Raw genomic sequence first — 18,178 nt, forward strand, 5'->3', positions numbered from 1 at the left:
GAAACCAGTTACTGTAAGTGAGTTCCTACGACGCCAGTTGCCCAGAAGGGGACGTTTCGTCTCTTGCTGTTGGAAATCAACGGGCAGCAGTTCATCGATGCGGCTACCTCGGTAATAACTAATAAATGTATCTTTTGTACACAGTCGTAGCATTATGCCAATAAGATAAAAATTCATATAAATAAATATTATCCACTTGTTCAACCTTATTTATAAAGAAATGAAGCAACATCAACAAATAAATTGACGGATGAATCGATCAATAGACATATTGGTCCGCCCATCACTAGGCGTCAGGAAGTCTGGGACAATTATTGTTTCGCGGCACACGTTCCCATAATGTTGTTTTAGCTTTAGTTTTTATAAGCTACACTTAGATTTCCTTGCAGGTTTTTAAAGCTTAAGCCACGACACTCCCACACGTACTGTTATGTTCTAGCTACCAACGGAAACATTTTACCGCATCATTATTTACCTCCTTGGCAAGAGTTCTATCTAATTTTGTATCGTTGTTGGACTAGTGTATTAGTATTATTAACCTTGCTACGCGCTTAAAGATCTTCGTTGTTGAAGCACAGTAATAACATTATAATAACAACACCCGCCATGTCACAAGCTTCTTCGCCTTCAGTAGCGTACATAAGAAAGTTTAATAACGTCCTGGCTCGAAGACACTACGTGATACCAAGGTCGGTTGACCTTGCTTGATACAAGCAGAATCATTTTTTTATCTTATTTAATTGTGTAGCGCGAAAACGCCTCATAAATATCAACAGTAAAAGGTGAAAATAGTCAACGAAACGAACGAAAAGGTTAAAAAAGAAAAGAAAAAGACAGTGATACGTAAAAGTTACAACTTTTGGCGACGAACTCAGGTAGATAAATTTTAAGAGTTGTGGTGACAGGCAAGTTTAGTGTTTGTTCTGACACAATATACTGTATTACTTCAGTTAAGGCACGAGCGTTGTAGATCATGCTTGAACCGCGGGGCCCCTTGTGAATTATTCCCTGTGAGAGGAACTTAAGTTGTGGTTTCCCTGGCGTTCTTAACTCACAGTTGACACGGTGTGATGATTTTAGGGCAAGATCTGTTCCCTATGAGTACGGCTTTTGTGATCTCAGTTGGAGTTCAGTTTCCTTTATAATGAGCTTAGCCCTCTTTAGCGAGATCATCCCCCTATTGTGAGCTCAGCCCTCTATAATGAGCTCATTCATTCTATAGCAAGCTTAGTCCCCTAAAGTAAGCTTAGTCTACTTCGTAAGCTCAACCCCCAAGTGAGCTTAGTCCTCTATAGTGAGCTCAGATTATATCTTAAAGTTTTTGATGATGAAATTTTCGTTATACATCATTTATGAAAATCAATTAATTGTGTTGTAATTATAGTTATTATTATTATTATTATTATTATTACTTTTATTATTATTATTATTATTATTATTATTATTATTATTATTATTACTACTACTACTTTTATTATTATTATTATTATTATTATTATTATTATTATTATTATTATTATTATTATTATTATTATTTAGGTTTACGAGACTACATAAAACTTTTATAAACTGTCAAGAGAGAATAATAGAGTTGAATCAATTAGGAATAGAGTACAGTATAAAAGATGAGTGGCTGATTAGTGTTAAGGGGTGAGAGGTGGAGGATATAATCATGTAATGGGAATAAAAAATAAAGGGTAGAAGATGAGAATACCGAAGGAAGAAGATAGATTTAATTAAGGTATCGGGTAGAAGTAGTGGGAAAGGAAACGGAAATAATGAAGGTAGGGAAGTTGACATCGTAGATTTCCCCAAGCTTTCCATATCCTCCCTCCCTCAACCTTCTTTTCCTGTGGGAGATGGGGTTTGGGCGGGCGGCGTGGGCGGGTGGTGGTTGGCCGCGGTTGGCCACACGGGAGGCATGGACGGGGTGGCGCCGGTGTAGAGTTGCCCGCGGTGCTCCTGGCGCCGGGAGTCAGCCCTGTCACGTCTCCGGACCTTATTATCATCATCCTCACTTAGTGCGTCCTTGCCTTGCTCCCATATATCTGGCCTCGCCCAGCTGCCGCCCTCAACACCCCTCCCCTACCACCCTGGAACCCCCAACCCAGTCCCCACCCTCCTCCTCCCCGGTGATCCACACCTACCTCACCTCACGCTGGGTTGGGGTATATTCATTTCATATAGTGGGAGGCTTTGGGGAGGGGTTGAGTGTCATGAGGGAGGTTGAGTGCGTGTCATGAGGGAGGGTTGAGTGCGTGTCATGAGGGGGAGGGGTTTTTGTGTCAAGGGGGGAGGGATTTGTGTGTCATGAGAGGGGGGGGGAGTTTGTGTATGTCATGAGGGGTAGGGATTTGTGCCTATCATGAAGGGGGAGGGGTTTGTGCCTGTCATGAGGGGGAGGGGATTTGTTTGTTATAAGGGAGAGGTTTGCGTCTCATGAGGTGTTTATCGTAAAGAGGAAAAAGCTTGTCTATCGTAAGGGGTTCATAATTATCGTATAGAGGGAGGAGGAAAGAAAGGCATGGAGGGGGTGGTATAGTTAAATGTCTTACCAAGTTTATTTTATTGTGACTCGTTGGCTTTTCTTGATTTATTGTTTTGTTGGTTTCCGTCTTGCATTATCCTCTCATTCTCCCTCCTTCTTGTTTACTCTCTATTTTCTGCATTTATTTTATTATTATTTTGTGCTTTTTTATTCCCCTCGTTTCATTCCCTGTGTTTGTCTTCCCTGTCACTACGGGCTTTTCTTTACCTTTCTCTTTATATAATATTTTCGTCTAATCTCCGTATCTTCCTCTGTGTTTCTCTGTCTTACTCTTTACTTATTTTTCATCGTCATTCCTCTTTTATTTCCCCCTTTACCATTTTCTTTGTAATTTTCCTTCATGAGATTTGATTATTCTTACTCTCTTATTTTACTTTTGCCTTGTTTATTAATTATCTCCCCACTTGGTATTTCTTTCTTCCCATTCCACACCCTCGTTTGCCTGGTGTTAGTCGAGGGTATCATCAACTGTGTGTGTGTGTGTGTGTGTGTGTGTGTGTGTGTGTGTGTGTGTGTGTGTTTCACGTCATATGGTGGAAATTACCCCCCCTTTTTTCTCAATTACATCTCGTGTGAAATTTATGAAACTAAATAAGAAAATACGACACTAGAATATAAAAAACATTTATTTATTTATTTATTTATTTATTTATTGTTTTAAGGTAAGGAGTGAATTTTGGCACTGTTCAAATTCGATGGATTTGGACCAGAAATATGAAATAAGGAGTTCAATGTACCTTACAATTTGCGTGGGAGAAAACAGAATTGAGAGAAAATGGGGTAAAAATATTTAAAAATCAGAATTGGAAATAAAAAAATACCCTTAAAAAATTATTGAGATATAGGGGATTAAAAAATGAATTGCCGTTTGTGTGAGAGTTAAAACAGAAACTCAGATCAAACGGAGCATTTTTTTCTGAATAGCGGAACCGTGGCGCCCATGGACGGCTAGACTCAAGCTGCTTGGACAAAGGACTGAGGCGTCTGGAACGCTGGGAACCGTGGTTGAGTCGCCTGGAAGGATGGTTGATGAGGGGACTGGAAGGACTGGTTGATGGGGGGACTGGAAGGGTGGTTGATGGGGACTAGATGAATGGTTGATTGGGGACGAGGGATAGTTGATTGGGGGACTGGAAGGATGATTGATGGGGGCTGGAATGGGTTGGAATGATGGTTGATTGGGGGGACTGTAAGGATGATTGAATGAATGGAAGGGTGGTTGAGGTGGTCTGGAATGGAGGTTGAGGTAGGCTACATGAATAGTAAAACCTAACTGCTGAAGGAAGGTTATAGCGGCCTATAATACTATTGTGGCAAAGATGACTTTGAGGAAAATATTACGTAGCCGGACTGGAAGTCTAGAAATTTGGCTAATTAAGGTGACCAGGAAAGATAGTTAAGGTCGTGACGAAAGCTGGGTTGAAGAGTTCTGGAAAAGGGACTAAAATGGTCTTACAAGTTGGTTGAAACACCCTGGAAGGGTACTCGAGGTGGCACGGGAGGAGTGGCTGAAGCGACTTAGAAAGAATGATGGCTGAGGCTTCCTGGACTGATGGTTGGAGCATCCCAACAGAGAGGCAAGACGGAATACAAAGAGTCCGGCGGCATCCTGGAGCCTGAGAGGCGGGTGATGGCGGCGCGACGCTGCAGGTGTTGACGCCGGAGCTGTCGCCAGCAGCTCTCACGGGCGCCACGAGTGGCTCTCATGGGCGCCAACAGGACCCTAGGGGTTAGTGGACTGGGGGGGGGGGGACTACGATGGGTAAAGGGGTAATTGGCAGTCATGCGAACCGCGCTGGTTATTGTTGGCTAGAAATATAGTGGTTGGGTTTTAATGGCAGTGTTCCTCGCTGGATGTTTGAAGATTAATTGATAAGTGACGACTTGGAATACTGTGACGGATAAAGGGTGGGGGTTGTGTCAAGGTTGAGACAGGATAAGGATAATTTTAAAGGTATGGATGTGTCACTTGGAAGTGACATTGAGTCGAGGAGGATGCTGATGTGTGTTATTGATTTTAGAATTACCAATGTCGTCGATGCTATTGGTTCCGTCTCGCTGCAATAAATTAGTTTTTGTGTTAGATTATTTTATATTTTTAGAAACTAACGCCTTTTTAGTTTCACATGTTAGCTGTAAGTAGCGTCAGCTCAGTCAGTGTGGACTTCGTTTCCTCTCGAGGACTCTAGTCTATTGTTCACTGATGGTGTGTATTATATGTTTCATGTAGTCGAGTTTCCAGCTAGCAGTGTTAGCCAGCCAGGTGATCTTCATATTTTATATATTTTTAATACCATCGCACATGAAAACGTAAGAGACTACAGTTCATTATAAATAGTTGATAGACATTTGACTGACTGGACTTATTCAGTATTTCTTGATGTAAAGGAAGAGAAGAGAAAACTAGAAAACAAAAGGAAACGACACCAAGTGGTTCAAGGAGACGAATGCCCTAGTCAGGAAGCCAATGAGGCACACATACTGTAGTAGCGAGCGTCACCTCCAGATCAGTTAACAAGCCGCAGGAATGACGACTGAGGCACGTTCCCACGTCGTTCGGGAGGCGTGGGTGCTGTTGGAATGTCCCGGGGCGAGGAAAGGGGTCGACTTGTACGACGAGGGAGACACCGTATGTGTGTGTGTACCCAGGCGGGGGAAGTGGCCTGTCTGTGGCGCCTCCACACGCTGTTGTGGGTTTTTTTACCACATGTCGCTGCCACAGAGGAACCGACAGCAGCAACACCAGGATCGTCGCACCGGAGCTGTCGTCTCTGTGAAACTTTCCACATGCTGTGTCGCCACGGGGGGCGGGAGACCAGAGGACGCTGTCTTCTTGTGCGGAAGAGTTTGACATTAATATACATCAAGTTGGCTCTCCCCTTTTTTCTTATATGACATTATATACTTGTCTTGTCTCCTATTTTGCAATGTTTATATTGAACCCTTCCAACATTGATTTTTTAATGACAGTTTACTCATGACTAAAATGTCTTTCCTTGTTCTTCTGATTGATGCCTCCGTGCCTTTGTTTATACTGAAAACAAAGGGTAGTATATACTCATGCTGAATACAAAATGTTTACTTGCATTGCCACTAATATTTCACATATCCCCTTTAGATGCCAGGGGTTTTGGCACTTGTTGTATTGATAACAGTTGGAGGTAGACTAAAATAGGACACAATTGCGCTTTTGTTTTGCTAACATAATTATTGCCATCGTGGTCAGCCTTTTACTTGGACACATTTGCGCTTTTGTTTTGCTAACATAATTATTGCCATCGTGGTCAGCCTTTTACTTGTCTGCCCTGACTGACTTACTGAGGTATATATTTGTTTGTCATGAATGAGTTGTTCTTTTGCTTTTTATTATAGAATGTAAGCACTTGTGAACGCTTCATACTTGTCACGAATGATGCTTACCATTTCGACTAAATATCCATATATTTTCTTTTTACCAGGTTATAAATGTCCTGTACATATCCATGAAAAAAATGTACAAAATGAAATATCTGAAATAAATTTTTGATAATTAGAGAATTTACATGAATTATCAGACGGATCTAATGTTGTTGTTGATGATGTTGTAATATATGACTGTACTTCAACAATTAAAAGTCTAGGTTAGAGCATTCACCCTCGTGACCCTCCCCGAGTAGGTCGTGTTACTTTTTGGGATGCGAACCTCTCCACTTCCCCTTCACCACCTAAATTAGGATATGATCCCGTTGAGTAGGATCCCCTTTGAGTAGGATCCTCGTTGAGTAGGATCCTCGTTGAGTAGGATCCTCGTTGAGTAGGATCCTCGTCGAATAGGATCCTCGTCGAGCAGGATCCTCGTCGAGTAGGACCCTCGTCGAATAGGATCCTTGTTCAGTAGGATCCCCGTTGAGTAGGATCTCCTTTGAATAGGATCCTCGTCGAATTGGATCATTGTTCAGTGAGATCCTCGTTGAGTTGTTAGAATAGGGACTGTTACCGTTGAATAAGAACTCTCACCTCCCCTCACGCCTGTTGAGAAGGAGCCTTACCACGGAGTAGAAACTTTCATTTGTGTAACAGAAACCCCCTCTCTTTGAATAGTACCCTAACTTTATGTAGGACCTGTTGAGTAGGACCCTCCCTTTGAGTAGAACCTCCTCCCTTTGAATAGGACCCCTCCCTTTGTGTAGGACCCCCTCCCTTTGAATAGGACCCCCTCCCTTTGTGTAGGACCCCCTCCCTTTGTGTAGAACCCCTCCCTTTGTGTAAGACCCCTCCCTTTGTGTAGGGCCCCCTCCCTTTGTGTAGAACCCCTCCCTTTGAATAGGATCCCTTTCCTTTGAATAGGATCCCCTTCCTTTGAATAGGACCCCCTTCCTTTGAGTAGGATCTCCTCCTTTTGAATAGGACTCCCTGCCATTGGGTAGGGATTTTTTGCCGTCCCCTTACCTCTACTTCCCATTTACCTGAACCTACCCTTTACCTGCACCTCCCCTTTACCTCAACCCACCCATACCTCCCACCTCCCCTTACCCTCCACCTCCCTTATCCCCTCCCTTCCCCCCCCCCCCCCCCTTCCTCCCCTTACCCCCCCCCCAATCCCCTTACATTTCCCTCTCTTACTTCCCCATACCTACCCCCCATAGGCAGCATATACCGGCGACCCTCACTATCGATCACGTGTACAACAAATTCACAAGATCCGTTCATCAGCTAACTTTTACGACTGGCGCCTGGTCTCTCCCCCTCCCTCCCTTCCTCCCTTTGAGATTCCCTAATCATCCCTCCCTCCAGAGTGTCTTTTCTCCTTTCTCTAGTCTTTCCTTCTCTCTCTTGCCTCCTGAGTCCTTCCCTCCTTCCCTCCATATTAAGAGTCCTTTCCTCTCCTCTAGTGCTTTCTCTCTTCCTTTACCCTGTGGAATACCCCCTTCCCCTCCTGTCCCCTGTTGAGTACCGCCCCCTCCCCCTCCTTCCCTTCCTCCTCCCGTCCATCCCTCCCCTACACGCTACCCCCTCCGCCCTCCCCGTCTGCCGTCTCGTCTGGCTCGATGACGCCAATGCCTGACGCACCGCCTGACGCCACCAGACGCCACCGCTTGACACCACCACCACCGCCTGACACCACTAACACCTGACACCACCTAACGTCATCGCCTGACGTCATAATCTGGCCCTCCCGACACATCAGCTGTGTATTGTAGGACAGCATAAATTTGTCGTAATTTATAGTTATCGGTTTAGCGACGTAGTGCGCACACGTGTGTGTGTGGGAGTACTCTGCGGGATGGCTCTCCTTCCTCGTAGTTTCCGGTACATAGAGGACAATAGTGTGTGTGTGTGTGTGTGTGTGTGTGTAACAGCCCTCTCATGATAGCGACGACAAAGCACAGTACATGACACAGCTACCTCCACCTAAAATGAACTTTCCAAATTTACATTTTATAACATGAAGAGGTTAACTGTGCCATATTACCTTGAGACTTTAAATACATTCCTTAGTTTCACCAAAGAGGTTATGATGATCGTATACTACGTTAAGTACATCTCCGTTTTGACATTTTCCTTAACTTTCCTTATACTGTACGGCAATGTATACTGTACTGTATATGTAAAGGTAAAAGCACTTCAATGATTAATTAAAAATCCTCACTTTAGCCGAAAATATAACTTCAAGTATATAGCATAGTGTATTTTTCTGTTTTATTAAATTTTATATAGTGGTTATATAATATAAAAAAGGTCTCATCCCTGGACGATAGTCTATTATATGCGATTTTTACTATCTTAGTTAAATGATCAGGTTAAGTTAGGTTAGATTGGGTTACGTTAAGTTAGGTTAAATAGCATAAAACAGACGATCGTCTAAGTGGGATGTAATTGTCAAAATACCTAAATTTTGCCAAAATATATTGGAATCATAATATATACTACGCCAAAATACCTTAATACTTCACTTATTGGCCCTAGACTTGACAAAGTATGTGGATGGTGTGATATAATTGAATTTTTGCATCTGTTCCCACGATACGCCAATATATATTTGTGTTGGTTGTATTTTATTAAACTCCATATTTTTATATTTGCGTTTGTTAACGCAGTGTTTTTAGATTTTTGAACGCCACATTCTTGTATTTCCTTATCAATTCCGATTTTTCTTTTCAGTGTCATTATTTATGTATCAACAACATAGTATTTAAGTACCTTTTCAGAGCTACATTTTGTCAGTGCCACCATTTCTTATTTTATCCAACGCCACTTTTGTATTCATTTTTCATCCTCAGAAATTTTTTATTATTTTTTCAAAGCCACATTTTCTTGGCATTTTTCAATTTTTTTTTTTACTACAAAACTTTTGCATGCGGTGAAGTGGTCGGTTGTGGGACGATCGGAGTCTTGGCACAGTGCCTTAACTACAGCCAACGACGTTAACTGCTAGTTGGAGGTCTCCTGTACGACCAGCGTCTGCAATACTGTACTGTAGGTAGGAATCTCTCTCTCTCTCTCTCTCTCTCATTTTCTTTAGTATTTATTTATACCGTTTTTGTACACCCAGGTTAATAATTACTTTCTATGTAATATGATAGTAAGTTTATGTAACTCAGGTACGTATTTTAAAAGGAAAATTATCGCCACTAAATTTAGGTGAGGTGAGAGGCCTGATGGATTGGCTGAGAGGAAGTACTCTACTTGTGGGTGTAGGTATACTGTATGTGTGTGTATATGTAGGTAGGTGCGTGTAGGCGTGTGCAGGTGTGTTTGTATGCGTGCAGGTGTGTGTGTGTGTGTGTGTGGGGGGGGTCACCTATTTGCACACTTGTGGTTGCCAACTGCCACCCTAATTAACAAACGGAGTGCCAGAGTGAGGTGCCACCTAGTATATAACCCCCCACCCCATCCTACCTCACCCCACCCTACCCACAACTCCACGTACTACCCCCGGGGGCCAGAAATGTTTATATTTAAGGCCTGAATGACTCACAAAACACACCGTTTGTCAGCCAGACGAGCCTCTTTATGAGCGTCGTGGTTTAAAAGCGGCAGTAACTGGGTTTATCATCGGAATTCGGGGTCCTTGATGCTTGAGAATTTAGACATCTCTGCGTACAATCGGAACAAATTGGAGGGACTTATAGAAGCTCTTATTTCTGTGATGTGTTGGAGATTGTGTCCCGATTAGCTGGCGGCTGGGTGAGTGGCTGGCTGGATGAGTGGCTGATTGGTTGGTTGGCTGGCTGGATGGATAGGTTGGTGGGTGGTTGGCTGAGTGGATAAGTTAGTGACTCGTGTGGCTGGGTTGCAGAAATCATGATGTGCAAGATAAAGTTTTCTTAGTATCCTTTGAGCTCAATAATTGGCTGGTGGTTTGAAGGTGTCAAGCTTCCTGAAGAAAAAAAAGAAAATTAAAGGCAACTAAAACTGCCGGATACCCGTCCATTCTGAAAGCCGTAAGAATATATATACATACATATATACATACATACATATATATATATATATATATATATATATATATATATATATATATATATATATATATATATATATATATATATATATATATATATATATATATATATATATATATATATATATAGGTGAAGTGTATGAATGTATCTTGTGTAGGTCCCCCTGGAACTGCTAGACACAGGTTATAAAGCGTAAGATTGTGACAGCCAACACCTGTCAACGCAGTCACAGATTTTCTGCTTCCTGCAAAACACCTGGATGGAGGATACAGACACTGTTAAAGACATTTATCATGCGTACATAAGTGTCGTGTATGGTAATTGGATATCTTTTATAATATAGGAGTAAATGGTACGAATTGACAGATAAAACGTAATTCATTGTACTAAATCATATTATTTAAAGCTGCTATACTGTATGTTGTTACAGCTACCCGGTAACGTGTAGACGGGTGACAGTTAACTACCGGTGTCGTTTTAAAACTCGTGGGTTCATGTGTTCATTGTTTCAAGAGGTTCATTGGTAATGCTAGTACAGTATAAGAAACTTATGTAAGCAGAGGTAACCTAAGGGGCGTTAGTGGCTTATCCCACAATTGGTTATTGTTGATGAGAAACTTAGCTGGAGAAACCACATACAAGCCATTCACAGTAAAGTCAATAAACAGTGCAGTATCCTGTATCACCCGTCAGTCACTCAGTCTTGCAGCAATGAAAGAAATATATTACGATCTTGATTACCGACACTTGATACTGTCTTACGCTATGGGGGGCCTCGGGCTTCTGGCTCTACAAAAATACAACCCCTGATCACTGCACAGAAAAGAGTTGTGCGGACAATGACCTTCTTGAAAAAAACTGATCACACTAACGAACAATTTGCTAAATTTAAAATATTAAAATTCAAGAATATTAACACCTACTCTTGTGCCCTATTTGTTTACAAATCTGCTAATCACTTGATTGACATTAATTATTTCCAGTTCCGGAATAATCAGAGATACACTTAAGACACCCAGAGGTACTACGACCACCCTTCATGAGCTCCTCTCAGTCCCAGACCTCCATAAAATATCATGGCGTGAAGGTGTGGAACAACTTACCCCCACCCGTCCGAGCAAAGACTAAGCTCCCTTCCTTTAAATCATCCCTAAGAAAATCTATTGTGTAAGTATTAATATTTTTAATGCCTACTTTATATTCCTACCTTTATTGTACCACCAAAACCATTATATCAGAAATTGTCATGTAAATAGGTAGACGTTACCATTGCAATTATCACATTTGCTGACAAGACATGATATTGACAGCTTATGTCCTCTTGTTCCACCGTAATACAACCCAGATATCAACTCTTCTGTAAAATATGTATATATTCTACTATAAACATAAAACAAATAAATAACGAAGTGATAACCGTGGTAACATTCTGATATGTTCCTACTGCCACCATGTTACGTGTACTATTCCAGATTATACTTCCTCGAGATAAATGTATCGTATATACCAGGTGCCTTCAAGAGAGCTCAGGCTCTCAACTAGTTCAGCCATGTTATTGTTGTTGTTATTATCCGCTCTGTATCTGTATTTTTATGGCTAAATAAACTGTTTCAATATCAACAAGGAAATATTATATAAAGAAATCTAAGTTAATCTAACATAACCTAGTTTTATCTATTCTATCTAGCCAAATCTAACTCTAACTCAAACCAAATTTAACCTTATCTTACCAAACCAAATCTAACCTTATTTAACCTAACCAAATCTGACTTAATCTAACCAGAATTAAACTTAACCTAAACTATTGAATTGTTTCTTTTAGTGACCAGGACAAATGAACCATCGGATGAGGGAGCTTTCAGGTGGATAAAGTTTGTAGACGCAGTTGAGACGCCGGACACAGGCTGGCCGTGAACGGCTAAAGATCAAACGCACTTCATTCTTAATAGGTGTCTTAACCTAATCTAACCAAAACTAACCTTATTATTAGGATTTGGGACCTTTTCGGACTAATACCTATTATGATTGGGTCTCATTAGGAGTAAGACCTATTAGAACAGGGGCCCATTAGGACTAATACCTATTATGATTGGGGCTCATTAGGAGTAAAACCTATTAGAACAGGGGCCCATTAGGACTAATATCTGTTATGATTCGGGCTCATTAGGAGTAAAACCTATTAGAACAGGGGCCCATTAGGAATAAGAACCATTATAATTGGACACATTAGAATTGGAGCTTATTAGATCTTAAGATCAATTAGAAATGTAAGATCCATTAGGACTATAAGACCAATTAGGACTGGAGCTAGCAAGGACTTAACCATTAGAAGTGCAAGACCCACTAGGAGTGTAGAGCCATTAGGACTGGAGCCCCCATTTGATGAGTCACCGTTATGAAAAACTTCAACACTTGGTGTGCAGTAGATGACCCGTCTAGCGGCTGGCGTGAGGATGTTGTGATTTATGTTTGTGGGGAGGGAGCATAATAACCCCCACCCTCCCATTTTTATATTTACCCACTCATGGTGAACTGACTCTCAAGTCTATGATTTTTACCCAAAGTTGATAAATCCTGTTTGTTTCTTCTTTCGGCTTGTGTGGTTGGTTGGCCGCATCAGAATATCACCCCGCACCTTATCCCTTGTTTTAAAAATAATTTTTCAGTGGCTGATCTTTTTAATAAGGTTGGGGGAAGGGGGGAGTTGTCATTTGTCCATCATTGCCAAATGTACAAGCTACTGTGTATTCGGAGAAGATAACGTAACACTAGCAATAATTAATACTTCTTCCAGGTTAGTAACCTCGTCTCTTACCAAGTTGGTTGCAATGCGCGAAGTCGAATGTCGGAAGTAGACGAGGTCATTTTTTCAGATATTTAGGACAGTGCCTCATTCCACCCACTCCCAGGAGGATCGTGTGGGGACGGGGCTGGATGCACCACTGTATGTTGTTGTGAGACACACACATAGTTGCTTGTTTAATGTAATCGACATCTTAAAAAAGAGACTGCACGGGAGCTATTTTTTTCAATTATGTTTTGCTTTCGTAAAGAACAAGATCTGAAGTTTACTGAACTGGGCTGGGAATTATTGAATAGGGCTAGACACTTCTTGATCCTGAAGTGAGTATGGGTGTTGTAGAAATTAGTAGGTCAGGTACGTGTAGTAAAGACGACACTCTACGTGGCCAACTAAACTGCCTACTTCCCCTTGTTCTCCTGGGTAGTCTGACCCTCATACCCTGTCTCCCAGGCACCAGACGCGGTGGCCACATGCACCAGTAGGATGGGCGAGGACCCCGATATGGCTGGTGATTTCAACACAAAATGTCTGGCAGCGGGAGACTCCTGCTGACGGAGGGGGACTAGTAAGGGTGGAGGGGGGACACCCCTCCTTGTTTATCCCATAGGAGCGACTCTCTGGTGGCCGGGGCATGATAACCCCGACCTTGTGGCCATTAGCGAGAGCTCCATAAAGACGAAATTCTTATTGGGACGAGATGGTAGATGGGGCTTTGAGGTAGAGAGGGAGAGAGCGCCCCGCCGCCGTCGACGCCGCCGCTGGTGGATACAGAAGCTGAGCGGCGCCTTTGGCCTGCCGTCCCTGCTGGCGCCATGCCCTCCACCCCACCCGCCTTCCTCTGCCCTTCCGGCGCCGGGGTCGTCGGGGAGGAGAGGGAGGGAAGAGGGTAAGGACTGAAAGGCGGGGAGGGAAGATGATTGGAGCTGGGAGGGAGAGAGAGAATAGGAAGACTTATGAGAAAGAAAGGTGGGAAAGGTTGTGACAAAGAGGAAGGGACGGATTATAGGCAGAAAGAATAGGAAGGGCCATGGGATGGGGGGGGGGGATGGGTGGGTCAAGACAAAGGGAGAAGAACCTGGGACAGTAGGAATGAGAAAGTGTGACAAAGTGGGAGAGAGGATGAAGTTGTTCAGGAGAGGGAAGGAGGAGGAAGCATAATGGAAAAGGGATGTCAGAAAAGGAAGCTTGCCTCAACGTGGATTACTATTATTATTATTATTATTATTATTATTAGTAGTAGTAGTAGTAGTAGTAGTAGTAGTAGTAGTAGTAGTAGTAGTAGTAGTACTTCTTCCACAATTCATTTAAAACTGGGCAAGCGTATACAAGACGTCATGACATTTTTTTTCTGTAACAATGATTTGCGGTCAGAGGTGTAACAGCCGCCACAAGAACTTATTTTCAGGTACTCTTCGCCCGTACAATATTTTGACCAGCGAAGATAAAAGTCGACACAAGTATTTTTTGAACATTATTAAGAAATGTTTGTTTAAATTTGGTCACCGGTTAAAGGTCACAAAATATTCCTATTTCTTGTTGTTTTTTTCCTTCTGCCGTAATATAGAAGGAAGAGACTTGGTTTAAATGTAATTGAGTACTGACCGTAAATAATAATATAAACAGTTTTGGTTGTTTGGTATTTTTGTTTTGTTTTAATATTACGGTAATGGCTTCAGATGTCACCAAGTAGCAATACTGTATACTTTTTTTCCCGATATTGTCTCCGTTTGATCTATTAACAAGGGTCAGAAGTCACCTACAAGTATTGTACTGTGAGGCCGAGACTTGTTTTATTTGGTTGTGATTGTTGACCTTTTATTATTATTATTATTATTATTATTCATCATCATCATCATCATCATCATCATCGTCATCGTCGTCGTCGTCGTCGTCGTCGTCGTCGTCGTCGTCGTCGTCGTCATTGTTATTATTGTTCAATTTTCAATTTCAATTTCAATTGTTTATTCTTTGATAGAGGAAGCGGGATCCTAGTGCTGTCACTAGGTACCCCTGTACAATGACACCAGAATCATCTGGCAAGTGTGAAAAGTATATACAGTATAAATATTATAAAGGGGCTTACTAAAGCCTAAGGAAGGAAGGATGTTTTATTATTGTTGTGGTTCCTTTTGTTCATCATCATTGTCATTGTCTTCGTCATTAGTAAAGCGAAGAATATATTGTAGTTCTGATACACGGCTTCTCACCAAAACTAACAAATAATGACCTCAGACACGCTAGACCTTTAAATAATATTGTATTCTTTAATCCTCGTAAGAACCTTGACGAGGGGAGGGGAAGAAGGCGACTTGGGACTTTCCACCAAATTTCCCGGGTACCTGGTAAGAGGGGGAAGGGTATCGGAGGAAGGTGGCAATCTGGGATTTCCCCCTTTTTACTCTTCTCTGTTCCCTTATTTTTTTTTTTTAGGTGGGAGGGTGGGGAACGGAGCCTCTAACCCCCTCTTGTAGAGACGATGGAAAGTGGGGGGAATTGGGGAGATTAGGGGGTAATACCTGCCCACTTGTACATTAACCTGTTTACATACATTACACTTACCGTGTTCATTTATCAATGGTTGACAGTGTTGCCAGGTAGGGGCATCAATGTTACCAGGTGGGGACATCAGTGTTGCCAGATAAGGGTATCAGTGTTCCTTGGTAGTGACATCGGTGTTGTCAGGTAACGACATCATTGTTGTGTTGCGAAGGTAACATCACTGTTGCCAGGTTACGACATCGGTGTTGTCAGGAAACGACATCAGTGTTGCCAGGTAACATCAATGTTACCAGGTAGGGGCATCCGTGTTGCCAGGTAACGACATCAGTGTTGCCAGGTAACGACATCAGTGTTGCCAGGTAACGACATCAGTGTTGCTAGGTAGCGACATCAGTGTTGCCAAGTAGTGGCACTGGAGTTACCAGAATTGACTAGTGATGCCAGGTAGGGGCAGTGTTGCTAGGTTGTGATAGGAGTGTTGCCACGTCATGGTGATGTGTTTCTTGCATAGTGGTGATAATCGCCTGGTGGTATTGATAGCGTATATATATTGCTTCACTTGCCAAGTCATGTAGGCTAATGAGACTTGCTAAATGATGCTAGGACAGTAATACCAAGTATACAGTAGATGACACTTGCCAAGTAATGGTATTGACAGTGTTGCCAGATAATGGAATGAGAGTGGTGATAAGTACACGTGTAAACATAATGTAACAGTGTTGCCATAAAGGATGTATCGACATTGTCTCCAGTTATTGAAGTGACAGTGTTACCAGGTAAGAGCTCACAACACAGATGACCTTGAGGCTTAAAGCTGTGTTTTCCTCGCCTCCCTGACCTACTTAAGTTCCATTTTCCTGTTGTCGTTTTTTCTTCCAGAGATTCTTAAAGATTATGAACACACACACACACACACACACTCTCTCTCTCTCTCTCTCTCTCTCTCTCTCTCTCTCTCTCTCTCTCTCTCTCTCTCTCTCTCTCTCTCTCTCTCTCGGGGCAGGAGGAGGGAGGAAGAAGAGGAAGATGATGTTGGGGAGGAGGAGAGAGAGTAGGAAAGGGGATGATGATTATGACGAGGAGGTGGAGGATGGTGATGAGGCAGGAATGGAGGGGTGTGATGGGGCAGGAGGAGGGGATGGGGCAGAACGATGGTGATGTGACGGGCGGTAGGGGTGTGATGGGGCAGGAGGAGGGTGATGGGACAGAACGATGGTGATATGACGGGCGGTAGGGGTGTGATGGGGCAGGAGGAGGGTGATGGGACAGAAGGAAAATTTTTTAACGCTTGACAGTTTATAGAGTGGTGGGGCAGAGGGAGAAGTTGGAGGAGGGAGGGTGACGGAGCAGGAATAGGAAAAGGGTGACGGGGCAAAAGGGCACAGGGTTGGCGCCGCACCTACCCGCCACTGCGGCACCTTAACCACGTCTGGGACACACTCGGTGCCGACGCCCCTCTCACCCGCCCATATAGGGGCTCTGGAGCCTCGGTGGGGGTGGATGGGGAGGACGCAAGGTCAGGTCAGGGGGCACGGGTAGTTGACAGACACAGTAGGATGTAGGAGTCTTGGGGTTACTGAGGGGAGGAGGCAGTTTAAAGGTCGTGGGGTCACCTGGGAGGTGTTCTGAAGGAGGGAGGAGAAGAAGGTTGGCTGGGCGTATGTCTAGGGGGAGAGAGAGGTGATATAAAATCAGGGCATGAGGTAGGAAGGACTGGGGGAGGATGGGGTGACGAAAGGTCAGGTGGGAGGAGGAGGTCACCTCAGGCTGGAGGGACATGAGAAAACAGTTTAAATAGACGGGGAAAGTACCAACCACGACGCGAAAAGACCACCTAAAAAGTTTTAAAGATTCTTAGAGTTTCAGGTTGTTGTCTGGCGCTGGTCAGAGGGGACATCATGAAGTCAGTTCGTGTTGGTAGTTTTGAAGGGGACAAGGAGATGGGGTGGGACGGGGACGAGAGGATAGGAGGGGACGGGGGATGGGACAGGGACGAAGGGATAAGGCAGGGGCGAGGGGATGGGAATGGAACGAGGGGATGGGTCGGGGACGTGGGGATAGGACGGGAACGAGGGGATGGGATGGGGACGAGGGGGTGGGACGGGGACGTGGGGATAGGACTAGGACGAGGGGATAGGACTAGGACGAGGGGATGGAACGGGCACGAGAGGATGGGACGGGGACGAGGGGTTGGGACGGACGGAGAAACTGGTCGAGGATTGGCAAGAGGACGAGATCGAGGGCAGTGAACGGAACGAGACAGGAAGGGACGGTGACGGTGAAGGGGACGGGACGGGGGAGGTGAAGGGGTTGCTGAGTGGTGACCTAAGGGAGGGGGGGCAAGAAGCCAAGGACGCGGCCGCTACAAAAGGAAAAGACGTGGGCGATTCGGTGGGACTTTTAAAAGATGACTGTCGAATCTCTTTTTGGTTGAGTCGTAAAGGATATTTTTGAATCAATGTGTTCATCCTCGTACACCAGATCTGAGGAAGAGTGATGGCGAGATCCGCGATGCGTGGGGGTGGGGGGGCAATAGGGGAAGAGGGTAGGGAAATGAACGTTGTTAGTGGTGGGGACAGGGGGTGATAAACAGGGCAGAGGTACACGCAACGTAAAATAAGAGTGGGATTTGATTTAGTGGTGGGGGCATAGTGTGGGTCAGGAAGGGGGCGATAAAGGGTACCGGTAGGGGATAGTAAGAGCATACAATGTAGTACAGGGCAGAGGGAGGCCAATCCAGGGCAGGAGAGGACGGGCCTTGGTAGGGGAGAACGGGTCGTTGTATGGGAGGACACGGGGAGGATGGGCCGTTGTATGGGAGGACACGGGGAGGACACCGGGAGGATGGGCCTTGGTAGGGGAGGACAGAGGGCAAGGCAAGGG

This window comes from Homarus americanus, unplaced genomic scaffold, assembly GCF_018991925.1.
Source record: "Homarus americanus isolate GMGI-L3 unplaced genomic scaffold, GMGI_Hamer_2.0 scaffold51859, whole genome shotgun sequence".
Lineage (NCBI taxonomy): Eukaryota > Metazoa > Arthropoda > Malacostraca > Decapoda > Nephropidae > Homarus > Homarus americanus.